Below are 21,327 nucleotides of genomic sequence, written 5' to 3' on the forward strand. Positions count from 1 at the left end.
TAAATGGCTGCAACTGTAATAACTGCAATTTCCCCATGGGCTCAATAAAGGAATCTGAATCTGAATCTGAATGATGAAGTTTCCTTGCCACGTGGGACATCTAAAGCTACCTCACTGTGGTCATGATGGTCTCATTATCATTTTAGTTTCTATCCAGACAATCTGTCATTCATTTCACTTAAATTGGCAGATTAACGAAACAGTTTAGGCATATTGCGTCATTAAATGCTCACAGCCATTTGGATGTTGCTGCCCTTTGCCCATCTTCCCCACTTCACTAACTGTCCTCCTAGGGAGAGCACAGGCTAATTTTGGACCTTAGCTCTTTCCCTCTTTTTTCAGAGAGAGCTCAGAGGTCCTAGGCCTCCTGCTGAAGCTTAGCAGCCACTCTTTATCAACCGCAGCACCGCCAACACCAAGCAAACAACAAATCCATCCATTGTCCTGCTGCCATGGGAGAGATAGGCATCTGGAGACAACTGCTATCACAGTGCACTGTATGCAACCTGATCTAGCTCCCAGCTTGTATTTGCCTTGATCAGACGTCCTCGCCACACTCTGCTGAGAGCATTAACTTGTGGCCACCCCAGGGAAAGGCAATATCTCTCTATTTTTGAAGAGCTGTGCCTGCAGCTACTCATTTATTGTCAGGACCTCTCTTGCTTTCTTTTCCCTTTCTGATAGGCTGTTAAAGAGAAGTGGCCCAGCTGCCCTTCCCCCAGAGAAGAGGACGAGAGGTTAAATGGAGGCTTTACTGAGGTAAAGAGCAGATGCTGCTGCTGGATCCTATTGAGGTGGACACAGTCACTGTGGCCTCTAATCAAAGAGGTCAGGCAGTAGAGGGCATCTAGCTGTAAAGGCCATCACATGCCTAATCACTTTCTCAAGTAAAAGGCACAAAGATCTACCACAGTTTGGATGTAGATACCTTTGCCAGATTTATTCATGTCATCTGGCACTGATGACAGAAAATACATGAAAAAGGAAGTAGTAATCTTTTAGTTTACATAAAGTGTTACCTAATCTGATTACCTTTGAGTTAGTTTTGTGCCAGCTTCGTGAAGTTCAAAGCATCTGAAGATGCAGCCAAAATGTTCTCTTCCCCTTTCTCTTTGTCCCACAACCACATGTGATTATTCTTATCAGTCATAGTGGCTATTATGCAATTTACAGGCACAATCAGTAAATAAATAAAGTAACATTATGTAATTATAGTTATTCTCTATTACTTCATAATTGACTAGTCATGACTTAATGAGGTATTTTGAGCTATTCATCATGAAGTAATATATTGATATTACCTTATGAGACACATAACGCTGTTGTGGGAACAAAACCTCGTATCTCCATTTTTGTCGTTTTCCAGTTTTTTAAAATAAATTGAAAATACCCTTATATTGTACCAAACTTTCATACTGAATGGGCCAAAAGAAATGGCCCAAAATTGCTGATAAATATGTCCGGTTCCATTAACTTACATTAAAAGTAAAGTAGGTTTTGTCCTTCTCCTGTAAAGTTACCAATTTGGAAATATGAGGTTTTGATCTGACATCAGTGAAATAAATAATAATAACAATAATAATAATAATAATCATAATTTACAAATGACTTAACCCCTTTAAATGGTCAGGATCTACCAGCAGCTCCATAGTTTTACTACACGCTTCTATAACCTAAGAATTCTGAGTAATAAGCATTAGTATGTAATATGTCTTGGATATTAAGGGGTTATTTTTGCAGCTCCTAAAGTGATACCACGGTGTTCCATTCCTTGCTTCACCCTTTCCTGTCTCTTTCCATGTAACCCTGCCTTATCATTATTGTATCCACCTGTGTAGTTGGTTTCCCTTTCTTTCCCAGGGGGTTTCTATTCTTGTCTTTGGTATAAGCAGCTCTCATGTTTCAGTTTGCCTTCATCTGCTGTCATTTGCATCATGTATTGTTTGCAGCATTTGTTTGTGTTTAGTAAATCCAATCAACTCACGTCTGCATCTGATTTTCTGTCACAAATAGAAGCATCAATGCAGGATGGATGGGAGTGTTTCTATTATTATTCTATACTATGCTGTGCTTGTGTACAGAAGTTTGTACATGATATATTATTATACAAACACACACGCACACACACACACACACCTCCTAAGCCGCTTCTCCTTCTGGGTTGGAGCGGGGTGCTGGAGCCTATCCCAGCAGTCATAGGGCAGAAAGCAGGATGCACCTTGGACAGGTCGCCAGTCCATCGCAGGGCTTATTATATACATTTATAGAAACTGAACTGCTTCCATTTCATATTATAAATGTTGCTGATTCATTTTTGGTTCAGTTTAAATATAGCTATACATCATTTGCAAAAGCATGATCAAGAAATCACTGCTGTTTGTTAACACTGAACAAATCAATGTTAGAAATAAATTTTTTATTAGCGTTTTTATTGGGCTTTACAAAAAAACACTGCATTAGCAGCCAAGGCTTTTATTAATTTTTTAGATGTCTTTTTTCAAGATAAGCCGTCAGGGTCACGAGGGGGTGCTGGAGCCTATCGCAGCAGTCTTTTGGCGGAAGGCAGGATACACCCTGGACAGGTCGCCAGGCCATCGCAGGGCAGACAGACATTCACACACTCACTCCTAGGGGCGATGTAGCATGTCCAATTGGCCTGACTGCATGTCTTTGGACTGTGGGAGGAAACCTGAGAACCAGGAGGAAACCCACGCAGACACGGGGAGAACATGCAAACTCCACACAGAGAGGATCCTGGTCACCTGGCCGGGGAATCAAACCCAAGCAAACCACCACGCCACCGTGCCGCCCATTTTCTAATTTGTTCATTATCAATTGATTTACAATTGATGAAAAAGTAATAAAAGTAAAAATATAAAAAAATGTAGACTGTTATATTATTAACTAATATTACATTACATCATTTTCCTATTATGAAGTAGAAGCTTGTTCCTTTATTTTGAAGTAATAGACTATTATTCCCTGATTACTTCCTGATTAGTTAATCACTACATAAGAGCTTATTCATGTTTTATAAACAATCATTATTATTCTTACCATATATATGTTAATAGATGCTAGTAGATTTTCATAGATATCCTACTCTGATCACAAGTACTTCGTCTTTGTAATAAGTAGAGATGGCACCAGTTGAATAGTAGATTTCAGTACTGGTATTCAAGTACTGGGTCGATGTCAGCAGAAAATACTGGATCAGGTTTTGGAAGTAAATAAATTCTTAATCTGTGAATGAATCTAGTCTAATCCTGTAATATCATTTAGCCTGAAACATCACACACTTACATGTTGCTAGCTGTGTATGTATTCCTATGGGATTGTTGAGTAAGTTTTGATATCAGAAAAAAAGGTGATATCATGCTATGTTTAGTAACGAGGTCTAGATTAGGTGTAGCTCACCACTACCCCACATTGGTATCCAACAAACAAGATGCCTTCTAATGCTTGATGAAATAAAATAAATAATGCAACCATTTAGGGTGACACATGTAGCAAATTAGTGCTGATGGTCTGATCTACAAATAATAATTCAACCAGATGTTGATAATAATTGAAAGATTGCAATGACAATTAAATATACAGGATGGTCAATGGTTCCAGATGTTGCAGATGTTCTCCAATTGAGTCGTAAAACTGCATGTGTTTTCCCAAATGTTTTTTGTGTCAAGGCCTGGGAAATGTCCTTTTTCTCTACTGATGTTAATACCACAGTTAATCATTTTACCAAACTAACTAATAAAGGAATAGTATCTTTGTTTAACCCAGTGTTAAGTGTCTTGCTCCAGGTCCATCCATCCATCCATCCATTATCTAAGCCGCTTCTCCGTCATGACAATATCATGATAACATCAGCTGTGGACTTCAAAGGCATGCTTTATTATAATTGTACTGCATGCAGGCCATGGAGACCAAGCCTCCTCAAACTCTTTGTATAGGTTACAATTCATTATTAAAGGGGATTTATTATTCAGTAAAATGAGACATGTGTGTTCTTTTGGAGGAAGTGGGTCCATTTTCCTCTCACAGTCATCAGAGAAGATATTCTTATGCTGCAACTGTAAGAAAGTAAACATGAAAAATATTTATCAAGTTGATTTGAATGAAAGTGTTTGAATGTAAGGGATTAGTGTTTGATCAATCATTGTGACTAACCATCAAACAGTGACACTGTTGTGCTGAGTTAGAGATACAGGGAGCACTGAGGCTGAAGACGGAAAGTGATACTGATGAGATAAAAACTTCACCACATCACATGCTGTTTCACTCAAAGCACAGGAATCAAACTTGCTTTTCTTTTCTCTTTTCACCAACAACACGCCGTCTGGCAGAAGGCATTAGCATGCACTGTGAGGAATCGGCCACATAAGCTTGCAGGACAGATGTTCCAGAAAAAAATACAGCCAAGATTATTACATCACTCGCATGATTTACCATGCACTTTTAAACTGTGCCACTCAGGGGCTCAGGGAAGTTATACAACTACTTTGTCTTGAGTGCAGTCTACACTGCTCATAACAGATCCCAGCATGCAGATTAAAAAGATAGGCCATCCTTGTAAGCACCCAGCAAAAACAAGATTTTACTGGCAATGGAGGAAATGCGCGGATGCGCTTAGGCAAATGCGATTAAACACATGGCCAGAACCCCAGCGATATTCTCCTGCCAGCAGCAGGAGAATGGAAGTTCCTGAGTCAGCATGTACGTGTCTGATGCAGTGCATGGCTCACAAATCTTGCCTGCCACTCTTTAACCTGCAAGCTGTAGACTCCCACAGCCACTTCATGGTGTGGAGCTATTCAAAGAAACACACTACTAAAGCTGTGTCTGACTGAGCAAGCTCTGATCCCTCAGTTTAAGAGAATTTTAAAAAAACACACTCGCTTCTTTGTTGAAGGCTTTAACATGTGACATGTGGGCCAGTTTGAGATATTTTGTACAGGACTTAAATTCATTCTAAATGGAGAGTCTCGTTAACGGTGCAAGATGTATTCCAAGACTAAACCTAATCTGAGTCTGGAGAATGACACAGTGGATTACTTGAAAGACACAGCATATGTTGTATTTTAAACCAGTCACTGCCTTAAAAGTACAATTAAATTCCTTTATGACCAGAACCATTTTTATATGAGGAGTATCATCCGTCTCAGACCCTTGAGGCCCTGAGGGTATGTAGTTTTTTGTTGCTGTTGTTCTTTGAGGCAGTTATGATATTAGCAGAGCAATATTGTGGCATCTGCCATGGGCCTCGCTGCCCTTGGGGAGCTTAGCAAATATGGGCATGCAAAGTGACTTCTGGCTAAAAAACGGACAGTTGTAGTATTTGTTGTTGCTGCTGATCTTGTTATCAGTGCAGTTGTGTTGCTGGAAGTAAACTGTGTCTGAGGTTGTGGATTTTGTGTGTGTGCTTCTCAATCCTGATCGTATGTCATGTCCTCCTGCATTACTCCCCCTATTTTGTGTTGGGGTAGTGTTAGGCTGGGCATTTCCTGGCTGACATTGAAGTGGCTGTTTAAAATAAAAGAGCATTTGACTGTGTTTTCTGTGTGTCCTTCTGAGCCCATGCTACAATATTTTATGAAGATATTGTTAGTAAGCACTGCTGCCAACGTTTACAGTTCAGCAGGCTGGGGGTGGTGGGTGGGGTACATGGGTTTTTTGGCAGGTTTCTTTTGGTGTTTCTTCATATTACTTAGAATTACTTTACTTCAAAACCTTTTTTTAATACAGCCATTTTAACTGTCTGTACACAGCCACTGAAACGGCATCTGAAGTATTACTAAAAAAGTTTCAGCATTAACACTACATGTAGTAATTTTATATGAAACTATGAACTTTAAGTGAAATATAATATCTAAAATATAATTAGATTTTTGCTTAATTATTTAACTTACCCATAAAAAATTTTATCAGATTAAATGACTTAATGAAGAGTGACAAAAAATGAGCAAAGACTGAACACTGATAAGTTCTGCACTAATTAATTGCTTGACTGTTCTCCCCTGAACTGGTCTGCCTAAAAAGCTGGTTGAAACACAGCCTGATTTTAGCTGTTAATCTTGTAAGACAGAACTGCAGTTATTTTGCAGCATAAAGTGTGTTGCTGTGTGTAGTCCTGAAATCTAGCTCACATCATTTGATTTAAAAACTGTGTTTATTGATCATGATGATGTTTAGTTTATTGACCAACTCTTGTTGTTTCTCTTTTCATTGTGCTTGTTTCCTTGCTGTGTGGATAGTGAAGGTGTATCTCTGCTTTCTGACAGTCGAGTGACAGTCCTACAGTCAAAAATGCATTTCAGATGTTTAACTAATGTGGACTTTAGCCTAAAATTCTTTTGTTTTGAGAGAATGTTGCTTAGGGCCTCCAAATATTCACCACAGCCTGAACATAACTACATAACTTACATATTAGTCTCATAAGTTACTGAATAATACATAATAGCTACTGAATAATAAGATTCAGATCTAAATAATATGCCTGGAGTGGTTTCAACCAGTTGAAACAAATACCCGTTTACATTCTTGCCAAAGACGAGATCAGAATTAGACTTTTTTTCATAGTTAATTTCTTCTTGCTGTACTGCCTTCTTTCCATCTTTTTCTGCTACACCTCACAATGTTCAAAGGCTTGGCACAGGCTAAAGCAGTGGCATGCTGTAAATCACCTGCTCTACTAGCAGCCGCTGCCTGACACAGAGCATGTTCTCGGCGTAACCAGCAGAAGCACGAGTCTAGTGAGGCAGATTATGTATCCACTCAAAGTGCCCATCAGTGGCAGACCACAGGCATTCGGAGCCCCTAGAGAGTGACCCGCTCACAGGAAATGAGCAGGCTGTGAAAATGTGTGAAAGCACAAATGTCTGGGTTGTGTTTCATCAGACTTTTCCAATATAAACCCAAGATTCCTAATCCTTTCGACAGATCTGCCTTGCATGCATCGCTCACAGCCCTGTCACCATGAACAAGGCCGAAGCGAGTTCGCAGAGTGAAGGGATCTCTTTTGCAGCCTAAGAACTTTAACAGCAGACACTCTAAGAAGATAGAAAAGGTCAGAGGTTGATGTGAAGTGTTTGTGAGATTTTAAGTGATGAAAAAGATGATATTTTCTTTGTCTGGATGACTATTTTGCTTGGCTTGATCAAAGGATCAAATAATTTGACATAAAAAATAGTTAAATTGACCAAATGAAGTACACAATGAGGAGGAAAGACAAAACATTATTCTACAGTGGCTTTAGCTTCATCAAAGCTGGCTGTGTTGTTGAGAACAAGCTATATAAACCTACAGAAAAGGAGGCTTCAGTACTGTCAAGATGATCGTGACCAGAAACGTAGAGTGGATAGGAAATAAAAATTCTTGAGGGGAAAAAAAAGCCAAAGCAAGGGATTTTATGTCAAATTACTGTGTATTTCAAATCAACACTTACTGTGACTTACTGACTTTCTTCTATTAAATAGTGATAAAACAGACGTTCTTCTATTAGGCCCTAAAGCTGCTAGAAATAAATTATCACACCTAATGTTGAATCTGGCCGACTTCTCAGTCACACCTGGTTCAACAGCTAAAAATCTTGGCGTTATCATAGATTCAGATCTAGCATTTGATAAACACATATCTAATGTTACTAAAACAGCTTTTCTACATCTCCGTAACATCGCCAAGCTAAGAAATGCTTTATCCTTACATGATGCAGAAAAATTAGTACATGCCTTCATTACGTCAAGGCTAGACTACTGTAATGCGCTACTGTCAGGATGTTCTAGCAGTAACTTAAATAAACTTCAGCTAGTTCAAAATGCTGCAGCCAGGGTCCTTACTAAAACTAGAAAATTTGACCATATTAGTCCAGTCCTATCAGCTCTTCACTGGCTTCCAGTCAAATTCCGCATAGACTATAAAATTCTCCTGTTAACGTATAAAGCCCTACATGGGCTCGCTCCTGAGTATCTGAGAGACCTTATCTCCTATTATGAACCACCACGATTACTTAGATCACAGGGTGCTGGCTTCCTAGTAGTTCCCAAAATTCAGAGAAGCTCTGCAGGAGGAAGAGCTTTCTCTTATAAAGCGCCCCAACTCTGGAATAATCTCCCCGATAATGTTCGGGGACTCAGACACAGTCTCAATCTTTAAGTCTAGACTAAAAACTTACTTGTTTAGTTTAGCTTTTGGTAGTTAATGTTAATTCCCTTTAGATAAGGCTGCAGATCCAGGGGTTCATGGACATAGTGAATTGTGGGTAAACTGAGATGCTGGTGCTGCTGTCACTCACTACATGCAGTCACTCAGGTTTGTGGACGGTGGAGTGGGTGAATGCCAGTGTCTCAGGGAGCCTCCGTGTCTATGTTACCTTCTGGCTCTCTCCCTTTAGTTAGGCTGTTATATTCAGACCTGCCGGAGTCATTAGTCACACTCTGATAATTTTTTACATTTTCTGTTCTTCATAAATCCAGTCTAAACTAATTCCTAAATGTTTCCTTCCTCCGAGTTACTGACTGTCCACCGGTCCGGCCCAATACTGATGGATGTCCCACCCTCAAGTCCCCCTGTCCCCCTGATTGACCAGACTGATGGAAGTTTCTGGAACGCAGCTTCTCCACTACAGATCACATCCAAATCTATATGAACTCTAATTGTTTCCACTGTTGATTATACACACCTGAATATATTAGAACTGCGTGGATGTAAAATTGACTTTTCAATGTTTAACTTATAAGTTGTCTGACCAGTGGTAGGATGGTCCCCCCTTTAGATGTGAGTCTTGGTCCTCCCGAGGTTTCTTCCTCCTCCAGCTCTGAGGGAGTTTTTCCTTGCCTCAGCGCTCACGGGGGTTCTGTATATTCTGTATATTCTGTATATTATGTTCAGTGTTTTGTCTGATTCTCTGTGCTGTGATTCCCATTTTTGTAAAGCTGCTTTGTGACAACATCAGTTGTAAAAAGCGCTATATAAATAAATTTGATTTGATTTGATTTGATTTGAAGATCAAATAAACTATAAAGACTGCAAATAAAATGATATACAAACTCATACAAGACAGTGATTATTGAGAGATGTTGAATTACAAACATTCGACATTAACTGGATAGGTGTGTGCAAAGAACTGCATTTGCATTTTATCCAAAACTTTGTCTGAAAATGTGAGAGATGTGATTTGGTTTGTAACTGTTGGTTGGTTGCCAGATGGACTGTTAAATGGAGTTAAAACATTTCCCATTATTAAATTATCATTGTAATGACGAGACAATTGAACATCATTCATTTCCCAAGATCAACAGACATTTGAAAGAAACTGATGTACATTGCTCTGAATTGTAATAGTAATGTTAATTAAAAGTGCAACATATGGAATTTCATGAGACATCTTTATAAAAAGGTTTTAGAATTTTATATGTTCATTGTTTGCCTTGTAACCACTAAGATCTGCAAGGCACACTGCAAATTGGTAATTGAATAATATAAATTACATGCTGAAACATGCTGAGCAAATACTGTGTGAACTTAAAAGAGTGAGAACAGTGGTCACTCGCGATAAAAAAAAGTTCCCCTGGAATCAAATGTATTGAATTAAATTGTATAATTTTGTAAATTGTAGAAATTATGTATTTTGTACAGGGAGATTCGTTCGAAAGAGGTCCTGAATATTGTGTTGTAACTCCCATTAGGATAAAGCAATCTCAACCAAAAAAATATGCTACATACCTTGACGTATGTGTAATCGATTACCGTATTTTCCGGATTATAAGTCGCACTTTTTTTCATAGTTTGGCCAGGGGTGCGACTTATACTCCGGAGCGACTTATAGTCCGGAAAATACGGACTTCACGGCAACCGGGAGAATGCGCCACGCTACGTTCTCGGAAGTCATTGAATGGATCAGCAAAGCATGGGCTTCCGTGAAAACTGAAAGCATCCTGCTGGGATTCAGAAAGGCTGGAATAATTGCAAATGTAACTGACGACGAGTCTGACAAAAGCGACGAAGAAGAGGAAGCGGCGCTTCGTCCACCTCCAGAGTTAGCGGAGTTGTTCATAAGTGACACTGAGGATGAAGAGTTCAATGGATTTGATGATTTGGAGTGATATAAACTTTGATAAAAATGGTTTGATAAACTTGTTAGCATGTTCTTTGTTATAGTTTGTCATTGTTATCTGAATAACTGTTCATGTTACGTTAACTTGGATTTTATGAAATCCCCCCCCCAAAAATGCGACTTATACTCCGGTGCGACGTATATATGTTTTTTTTTCTTTACTGTGCATTTTTTTGGCTGGTGCGACTTATACTCCGGAGCGACGTATAATCTGGAAAATACGGTACATTACATGTGATGCTGAAAGTGATCTCTGTTTTCCGCTAGACACATGGAGAGGGAGATGCACCCAGACGTTGCAAACAGAGGTTTGAAGATGTACACATATCTAATCCTTCTGTGTCACAGGAGTTGCTGGAGCCTATGCCAGCAGTCATGGGCAGAACGCAAGAAACACCCTAGACAGATCACTAGCCCATCATAGGCACACACAGACATATACATTGACATAATTCTCGTAGCACTGTTTGAGAACATCTTGTTCCTACACTATGGTTCTTGCCCACATATAGTGAAAAAGCTGCCAGAAAACCTCACCTCCACGCCACCCACCATTCTAATAAGATTGGTACCTGCGCAAATTGTTACAAGATTTGCCACTGTGGGCCTATCTAGACATCCATTCACACTCCTGCTGATATTGGCGCCTGAATGAGCTCTAACAAGAACTATTTAATCCTACATATTGTTCGCCTGCCTTATACTGCTGAGTTCTTCACATATTCATACTAACATGTCATCATGATAGGCTTCTAATGGTAATCACTGGCTTTCATGGATTTGATTTTCACTCTCACTCTGATAACAGTAGTAATCTAAATACCTCTGTTCAATGACAGCCTCATTTTTGTTCTTTATTCAGTATTCATTATTGTATATTCATTGTCAGTTCTTTATTCTTTATTCATATTGTTCTTATTATGTTATTGTTTTGCTAACTGGTGCTGACCAGAGGAGGGTGAGTGCTAATCTTGTTTCCTCACAAAGTTTCTTGTTCTTAGGCAGTTTTGTTCTTACCAGTGTTGCCATTGGCTTGCTTACTGGGTGCTTAGATCCTGATTTCTGTAAAGCTGATACAATGCCCACGGTAAAAAGTGCATCTAAAGTATCTGCCTAAAACGATGTCAGGTTTAATGCCACATGCAGTCCAAAGATGTTTCTGCTGCTACAGACTGATAGCCAGGTACAGCATGCGCTCCTTTTTTTTCTGAGACAAAAAAATCTGACTGACACAGCTTAGTTTAGCATGTGCAGCAATTTTTGACTGGCTCAAAGACCTTGATCACATGGAATCTGAATTATGGTGAAAAAAGTGGTTTTCAGTTCTAAGACGATGCTTAAAAGATGTTGTTTCTACTGTTTTCCTGTACCACTAATGGCATTGCCAGACAGGGCTAGATTTTTTATGACATTTTAGTGTTTCTATTGTGTTTAATATAAATAAATAAATAAACAATTAATTAATACAGTGGTACAAAAGAACAAATAAACAATAATATGTGATAGCACAACTCACTAATGAGACTAGAGTTGGGAGTCAGAAGGCCTGGAGAAGCGAGGGTAGCATAATGACACTGAACATGCTGGTGAGGTTTAAGCTGATTCTAATGTTAAAGGTGCCATAGAATGGAAAATGGCAAAATGTGCCAATTCCAAAATCTAAACTGTTAAGAACAGTCTTGACTCATTAATATTTATGTCTTCAAAATAAACAACAATGGAGCAACAGCAATAAAAATGGATGCCGTATTCAGTCATGGGCTGGAGGTTAGGGAACTGGCCCTGTGACCGGAAGTTTGCCGGTTCAATCCCCAGGGCTGACAGCACATGACTGAGGAGGTGTCCTTGAGCAAGACACCTAACCCCCAATTGCTCCCTGGGCGCCGTGGATAGGGCTGCCCACCGCTCCGAGCATGTGTGCTCACTGCCCCCTAGTGTATGTGTCTATTCACTAGTGTGTATGTGGTGTTTCACTTCATGGATGGGTTAAATGCGGAGGTGGAATTTCCCCGTTTGTGGGATTAATAAAGTATCACTTAACTTAAATTTAGTGTTGTAGGCTGTGAAGGGGATGTTGACAAGGAAACTGTCAATGGGCATAGTTGATGTTCATCTTTAAACGAGGCTGAAGTTGTCTTCCTATTCGCCAGCTTCTTAATCAAATGCTTAAGGTGGAATGAAAAACTCTCTAAACAAGCTGGTGAATAGGAAGGCAACTCCTACATCTTTAACAGAATCCTGGACAACTTTAATTCAAAGTTGTTCGTTTGCTTTGCATATCACACCTTACAGTTCTCAAACCATGGACAATATCAGGTGGCCTTCCCTCAGTGTTTGACACTGAAGAGATGGAGGGGGCAGTTCCAACTTTATTAGCATCACAACCCCAACCACAACCTGTAAGTAGCAGCCATGGTGTGTGATTTAATCCATTTTTTGACAGTTGAAAAGTTTACAGTTTCATATTCAGCTAACAACTTTAATACCTTGTGCTGCTGTCCAGATTAAAAGCAAGTGGTTAGCATAGGACATGGCTTATTACATAGTTGACAGCTTATTTATGCAGAGGTTCATTGTATTTTCCAGCCAGTGTCTATTCAACATGTTGCTTCTGTAGAAGACATTGCAGTGTTTAGCTGTAAACCAGTAAATCAGAGCAGAGCTCATCAAATTATTCATGAGTCGCCCCAAAAAGGAAAACAACTTCTTTAATTCTAGGGCTGAAGTTGGAAACGGGCATGCAAAACCGCATCCGACTAAAGTCACATTCCTTCTGTGTCGACATCAGAGAACAATTTAAAATGCTGAATAAATGAATTCCATCGCATCATTAACAGAATGCTGCTGACATTGTTCAACTCCACAGTGAGCATCGTCATATATTTGCATTGCAAAGTATTGTCTCACAATGTATTGATACAGCCTTCCTACAGATGCTAACCCTTGTGTTGTTGTAAGGTAAAAGGCAATTTAGTGGCAATAACTATGCGGTCCATGGACTAAAACTCCCTGTCAGTAACTGAACTGATCAAAAGGTTTATCTCTTGGGCAGTAAAAGGCACCCAGGGGATGTTCAGTAAGATACAGAGGATGGAAGGAAGGATATACTTTACAGCAGCCTGCCAGGTACCTGAATTTAAAAAAATGCATTGCAGGATGGAGTAGTTTCCCTTCCTGGACTGTTCAGGAGGGAGTCACGGTTCTCAACTTTGTGACTGTCTGTATAGCTGGCTGACTAGATCCTGGAGAAATGTAGAATGCTTCCTTTCCCTCCCCTCTCTCCTTACCTTTGCTCTCTATCTCATGTTGTTCTCCCAAAAACACTTTTCTGCTTGTTGTTGTGATCCAGTTTGGCTGCTCAATCCAGGTGAGTTTATCCATGTGAATGTGCATCAACCCCAACCGCCCCCTCCTGAATGTCATTTCAATAGTAGGCTTTGCTTTTGACTGTGTGCTGCTGGAGGCAGCAGTGATAGGCTGATACCCAATATGTCACTAAGCCTGCTGTCCTAGTGATCTCTCTCACCACCCGTTAGCTTCCTACCACCACTCTGATCTCCTCGTCCGGCTTTGCAACCCACCTGTCTGGCACACAGAAGGCCCTGCTCAGTGCCTGACTACAACACAGCAGCGGGTCAGGCTCTGAAACACATCAGTATGACTACTGCACTCTCTTCCAGCATCCTCGCCCACGTGCTGGTTTCAAAGTGTCTGAACCAGGCCATTCATGAAAGGAAGCAATGGAAACTTATGGTTTGCTACCTTTCAGCAGCCTTCTGAGTACAACTGTGCTTCCAGAATAAGTACTACAACTCTAATAGTCAGAGGTGGGTAGAGTAGCCAATGTCAATACTCAAGCAGAAATATTGATATTTAAGTAACATAATGGAACATGGAAAAGTGAAAGGGCCTTCCTAAAAAAACAACTGAAGTAGAAGTACAAAGGCATCAGGTAAAAAAAAACTTTAAATTTTAGAGAGTTAAATTTAGAACTTTTCAGTAAATCCAGCAGGAATTTAAGTTAGTTAGGCTCTGTTGTTCTACTTTGGGATTCTTTTGGCCTAAAGTAAAATTCTAAAGCCAAAATCACAGATGTGACCAATCACAAGCAGTATAGATGTTGTGACATATAAAACAATGAAATTAAACATAATTAACAACTTCATTTATAAATCTTAAGCACAAGTACAAGTAAAAGTAACTAGTTACTAAGATTGGTAAGATTACAAAAATCAGAGTCTAGATCTCAGCATCATGTTTTTGAGACTATGTGGATTGTGAGAAGCAGAAAATGCAACCAACTTCTAAGACTGAATTTTGGAGAAAAACATCCCTGCCAAAGTTACTGGAAAAACTGAAAGCAGTTCTCCTAAAAAGAATGGGAGCTGCAATCAGGTCAAAGCATGAACACAATAATTATTGAAAAATATAATATTACATTTTGCTGTTAAGGGCTCTGTGTATTTTTTGCAAAATAATGATCTTTTCTGCTTTTCCCTGTCTTTAAAATATCAATAACTTGTGCTTTAAAATAAATAAATGAATGGTGGTCACTTCTGCACAATAGTTAAATAGTTATGCTGTAGCTGGTGTTATGTAATATAAAATGTAACTTTATAGTACCCCAAAGAGCTTTCAGTCATCAGCAATACACAAAATAGCCAGTTATTAATTTACTTAATTTAGACAGTTTGTGGTAGTCATTGTTATTTGTTAGTCACTGTTATTAATTAGTCTTTAATTTCACTCCTGCTTAGGGTTCCCAAAAGGCTAGACCCAGCCCTGGTGTGTAGTGTTGATGGAAGCTAACTGGTGAGATACATTTTTAAGAAGACTCTTACTGCGAGTAATGGGTGTACAATTGTGTTAGTATCGATATTGCCGGCTCAATTAAGCTTTTAGGGGGGACAGTCACATGGGCCCCCTGGTAGTTACGCAATTGCATCCTATATATTTTATAGAGAGTGTTCATGTATAGTTTGAAGCAGATCCAAAGCAAAGGCATGGGGAAAGCAGGGAATTGCCCTTGCCCTAATTGAACACAGAGGGAAAAGTAAGCAATTGGCCAGATTGACTTTTTATGTTTTATTGCAAGGTTGGTTTGTGTGGCAAGCACAGTAAACAAGAAATAGAATATTTTTCAGTCTTTTCTTGCCACCAATTTTATGGTCCTAATTGCACAGCATGTCAGAGCTCTGCTCTCATTTATATAAAAGGGTATATATTCCAAACCTCATTGAGGTGTGGAACTACTATATGTCACTATTCACATAAGGAATAAAACACTTGTGTATAACAGACACTATGAAACAACATCAGTCATCTATATTATAATGACAAACAGAGGATATGGTGTAATGACTGAACGTTACAATGACATTTGGTTGTGTTTTGCCCAAAGCAATTGCAAAAACAGTCTCTAAATAGCTTTAGCGCAGTCTGAGTAAAATGACATGCTCAGCTTGGAGTAAACCGCATGACCTTTTGATTTACAGCCAAGTTCTTTGACCAGTGGACAAACACAGCTTCACACGAGTGTGCCATAATAAGGCAGAAGGGTAAACACATCAAGTATTATTTTTTTCACGGTTGTATGTTTGAACACAAAAAGGCACAAAACACATAAAGGCATATAAATCTTAACTGCAATCTGAAAGGGTAAATAAACTGATCAGCTTCAACTCTAATAAATCAAAAAAGCCAGAACAAACTCTCTTATGTCAGACTGCATTTTAGTCTTTACCCATTTTCAAACCAGCTACAGTAAAGGATGCATTAGCAGAGTGGCAGTTCAAGCTTTTGCCCATGACCTATTCGTCAAAATCTTACAGCAGTGCATCCTCTGTGATGTCTGTGTTCCATCTTCTTGCTTTGCCTCCAGGAAAAGAATGTGCACAAGCAAATCATATTTGATCATATTCATGATAAAATGATGAAAGTCTAAACAACAAAAAATCCATTTTCCTTCATCTCCGCTTCTCGAATGTACTCTTTGTGGTCAAATCTGATCATTTGATCACCTGCATATCTGACAAATGAGGCCTACAGCAGGTGAAGACCTATAGACTTAGAAGTGAGGTGCAGAAAATGTGAATTTAGTGAGATTAATGGCTTAAAGATTGTCAGATTATGTGTTGCTCTAACCGAGACCACTCCACCTACTCTACTCTATTACAGTGCTGTGGTTCCAGCACTGCAGGACTCTTCTCCAAGGTAAAGTTTGGCACAGTCCATTAAAATGGAAAAACAATCACGAGGTGGTTGGTTATGGGGTGTAGAGCATTTACAGCGGACAATGGAGCAAAGCACTAAAGAAGACTCATTCTTCCCATCTGACGCAAGAGATTTCCTGGAAAGGGTATGCTGTGGACATGGCTGGACACCGAACTCCTGACAACCATGAAAGATATGGAGAACACTGCAGGCTATTTCCATTTATAAAAATGCCTTGAACAGAAAAGAAATAAAAACATGCACAATAAATCCAGCAATGGCATGATTCAAATGAAAATTTAAGAAAGCAATAAAGTGTAACAATAGCCATAAAAATTCTGGCAAAGCCCAGCATGGACAGTTTAGGTTATTCGTCACACCTGGACAGCAACAACTGCATGCCTTGAATGACAACTGTCATTAGGAAAGAATGGCCAGCTCTTCTGGCTTTGCATTTACATTCCAGCCACAATAAACTGGCTGGATTAAGTTTCTTTTTTCACATGAGGCAGACTATTATGAGGCCAGGAGGGAGTCGGGTGCTGAATACTGAAATGTTGACAGATCATCACGAAGCACGCTTGGATGGAGGTTTTTCCATTCTTGGGGAAAGCATTAATAATTCATACCTTTATTCAACAAGATCTTTTCACTTAGACTGAAAGTGATACACAGAGCAGGTTGATATGGGAGATAACTAAGCAGCTCACTGGTTGCTGTGCAATACAATATTTGGAGGAAAAAGAAAAAAATCCCCAAAAGACCTGAGGAGCAGTAGTTAGTAGTAGTGTTAAGTTAGGAATAAGTAAGTAATTAAATGTTTACCAAGAATAGAAGCTATTCTGGGATTTAACCTCCTGGGACTGATCTGTATCTGTTTCAAAAATGTTTTGCCAAAATACAGGAAAACAATGTACAGACATTGTTTAAAAAGCCTTTAATATGTAGATGTTGAAATGAGTTTATCACAGTTATCTTTTTTTGTTGCAAGACTTAATTATGCACTAAATACTATATATTGTATCTTGGCAAATAAGTAAGTATATCGGCAGTATATTCTTGTAAAGTATTAAGTAAGTCGTCTTTGGCCTATAACCTGCAGTTACAGCCCAGTACCGTCTGGCCCTTATTCAACAAACTGGCTTAGAAACTAGTGCAGATTTGACCTGCATGACTTACAACCTGCTCCATACCTGGTTCAGAAAACTGTTGTACAATGATGAAACAAGCAGTGATTTGAACGTAATTGAGCATCATTAAATGGAGTGTATTGTTGCAGTGTTTGTGTTTATCAGTCTGCATAAATACTGTTGCACTGCACCTTACATAGACTGTACTGCTGCTGTCATAACATGAAGAATCTATTACTTGCACAGAACACTACTGTTTACTGTTTACTGTTTACATCTGTTACTTGATGCACTTTATGAACAGCTGCTCTACATATTTGCACATACGCATGTGTAACTTTCATTTTGTTTCAACTTTAGACATACTGTACATTTTTACTTTTACTTTTTACTACTGTTTTTAGAGTTATTCTAGTTTCTTATTCTCTTAAGATTAGGCTGAGCTGGAGGTGGCGGAGATGAAGATGCTGAGATTTTCGTTGGGAGTGACAAGGATGGAGAAGGTTAGATTAGAAATGAGCAGATCAGAGGGACAGTGAAGGTGGAGCAGTTTGGAGATAAAGCCAGAGAGGCCAGGTTGAGATGGTTTGGACATGTGTTGAGGAGGAATAGTGGATATATTGGGCAAAGAATGTTGGAGATGGAGCTGCCGGGTAGAAGGAGAAGAGGTAGACCTCAGAGAAGGTTTATGGATGTAGTGAAGGTGGACATGGAGATGGTTGGTGTAAAAGTAGAGGAGGAAGTGGATAGGGCAAGATGGAGGCAGATGATCCGCTGTTGCGACCCCTAAAGGGAGCAGCCGAAAGAAGAAGAAGAAGGAGGAACAGCAAAGTAAGAATTTCATTGTACAGTGTAAATGCCTGTTCTGCTGTGCATATGACAATAAAACTCTTGAATCGTGAATCTTATGTGCACAATTACTATTATTAGCACTCTTCCTTTGATTTTTACTGTTATTGCTAATATTATTGTTTATATTGATCACTTTGATGATATAATCACAGTTAAGCATGTTTTAATCTTGTGCTTAAATTTAAATGCATTTCTATCAAACATGAGTCTGGTCATATGCATTCACCAATGACAATTATATTTTGGTGAAATTTGGTTGTGCTTATTTTAGGCTAGTTTTACATGGAGAACTTTTATAAAACTTTTGTTGTTTGCAACTTGCATGAAATTAAATTGCACTTGAGTTTCACAATTTTAAGTCCTGCAACTCATTTGAAATCAGCCAAAACAGCTGTAAACATCTCAACATTGTGAAACAAGTTTAATGAAACAGCCTTCATGTGATCATGTCGAACAGCATAATTTCATGGGATAAATGGAAAATAAAACGAACAAAAGAATATGTACAAGGCAACCCCTAACCGGCTAACTCAAGGTTACCAGCAATTACATTAACAGCTGTTGAAGGAGGCTGACCAGATGTCCCATTTTCTGGTGACAGTCCCATTTTTGGTGGCCTATGCCTGGCTGGAGCTGTCCCCAGAAATGTCTCTGTTTATAACGGTGAATTAAAAACACACCGGCAAGTCCAAAGAAAGACCTGCAGCAGAGCAGACAGGCAGACATTTCACATTGTGCTTGTTTTGGCCAGCAGAGTAAAATGTGCAGAAGGTATTTTGCTCAGCTCTGCTATTTTGGCTCAAATGATGTGTTACATGTTTCAGTTTTCAAGTTCATTCAATCTTATAAAGATTTAATCATGCACTGGTCAAGTTTTTGTTCTATGCATTTTTAGAGCATTTTTACTCACTGTTGTGCCCAAGTTGTTTTAAGCTGGAATGCTAATTACGTGAGTGTAGGGAGGCTAGGTGGTCACAAAGAATTCCCTCATTTTTTACTTAATATGACGAGATTAAACCTGATTAAACTGACAGTCTGTGATGATATGTTGTTGTTTTTAGAGCTGTGCTGGAACTTTAATTACCAATTTGATGATTAGGTTTTGTTTTAATAGCTTATGTACTGTAACAGCTCTGTTGTAATGAGAGTTTGGTTTAACAATGGGGTGTTTAACAGCTCAGCTAAAAGAGACAGAAAAGCCTAGTGAAGCCTGTTTATTCCTCCTGTCTACTCTTTATGCAGGTATGTTGAGTTGCACTGCTGTCAAAAATATATGAATTTCATACTGTTCAGTAATGGGAAACATGTATATTGTCACATCAGCAGAGTAAAACACAGGGGAGGCCATGATCTTCAGCGAGAGAGTGCTCTTTATTGAACATACCAACAGAGAGTCACATACAGAACACTAAACCCAAGGGGAGGTCACCACTACCCACACACTTCATCCACAAGAGTGACCCCTCACTACCCTCTTACCCCCACCACTCCCACCACCAGTGCTCTTTGTGTAGTCGGAGAAAATTAATGCCTCTCACATTAAGCTGATCTATTGGTGTCATAACTTTAGTCATCATGCAACTCTACACAATGCAGAGGTAAACTTTACAAATTTGTATAACATTTTTATCAGTGCCCTGCGATTGGCTGGCGACCTGTCCAGGGTGTATCCTGCCTTCCGCCTGAAGACTGCTGGGATAGGCTCCAGCACCCCCCCGCAACCCTGACGGAGAAGCGGCTTAGAAAATGGATGGATAGATGGATGGATGGATGGATGGATGGATGGATGGATGGATGGATGGATGGATTTTCATCAGTTGGCCTTCACCATAGTTTATTACAGTACAATGGTTATCATGGTCAAAATACCTGAAACTAGTAGTCTATAACCATAATGGTTACCTAGACATTATTTTAAAAAGGCTTAACATACACACAACAGATTAAAATTCAAACATATTGTAAAGAACCATATATAGTTTGATAAAACAAAGACACATGGATACAGAAAAAAGGACAGCAATGACAGTTGGAACATGAAGATCCTAATGCTGCAAATATGTCAATTAAACTTTGTGATTACAGCAAGACCAATATGGTGTATCAAAAAGTGAATCTTGGAGTGTGACTGAATGTGCTGCCTGCAGCTTTGATTGTTGTACTGAAATTTTATTGCAGGTAGCTCACAACATGCAACTGGATGCGTGAAGGTTGTGCCATGTAAAGCTAGCCTTATGATCAGACTTGACCATACATAACGCGAACAACCTTTCTAGGAATAACAGAAGTGTAGGACCACACAGAAGAGAAACGCCCAGTGCGGCACTGAGATTAGCAACATCAGTGAGATGAAGGTGACACTGTTGCAGGAGCACTAATTGGTTTTCTTCATTTTATTAGGCTCATAATTAGTGTTCCTTTTCAGAGAATTTCCAATCAGGATAAACAGAAAGTCTTTGAAGTCCCTCTCCTGTAGTCTCGTGGCATTTTTAGCTGTGCCTCTGGGCATTTCCAGCGCAGACTGAACATGATTAACCAGCCCGGGGGTCATCTGAAAGCACATCAACCGTAATGAAAAATCTCTTTCCCAGATACTGAGAGAATTGGCCTGGTTCAATCATGTACAGCGACACTGCCAGACACCACGCCACAGATTAGTTAGCAGCTGTGTACTGTATTGATGAACTGTCTTTCAAGTGGGTCACTGATCAACGATCGAAACAGTCTACACTGGGAGTCAAAACACACAAACACTCTGTTCAGCTCTGCAGCTTTGGGCCAAAAATACATACCATAGCACTACTCTTTTCTTTGGCATCAGATTCTTAGAATTACATCCAAATGGACAGCTCGATAAATGGACCATACACACAAATAACAGCATTGTCAGCCTAATGATTAACTACCACTGGATTTAGCATAGTGAATTAGGCCATTATCCATCCTGTGCAATCAACATCTGGTTCAAATGTCCTGTACTGAATGCAGAATGAAACATATATATATAAATACATATATGAA

The sequence above is a fragment of the Pygocentrus nattereri genome, chromosome 6, assembly GCF_015220715.1.
Source record: "Pygocentrus nattereri isolate fPygNat1 chromosome 6, fPygNat1.pri, whole genome shotgun sequence".
Taxonomy (NCBI): Eukaryota; Metazoa; Chordata; class Actinopteri; order Characiformes; family Serrasalmidae; genus Pygocentrus; species Pygocentrus nattereri.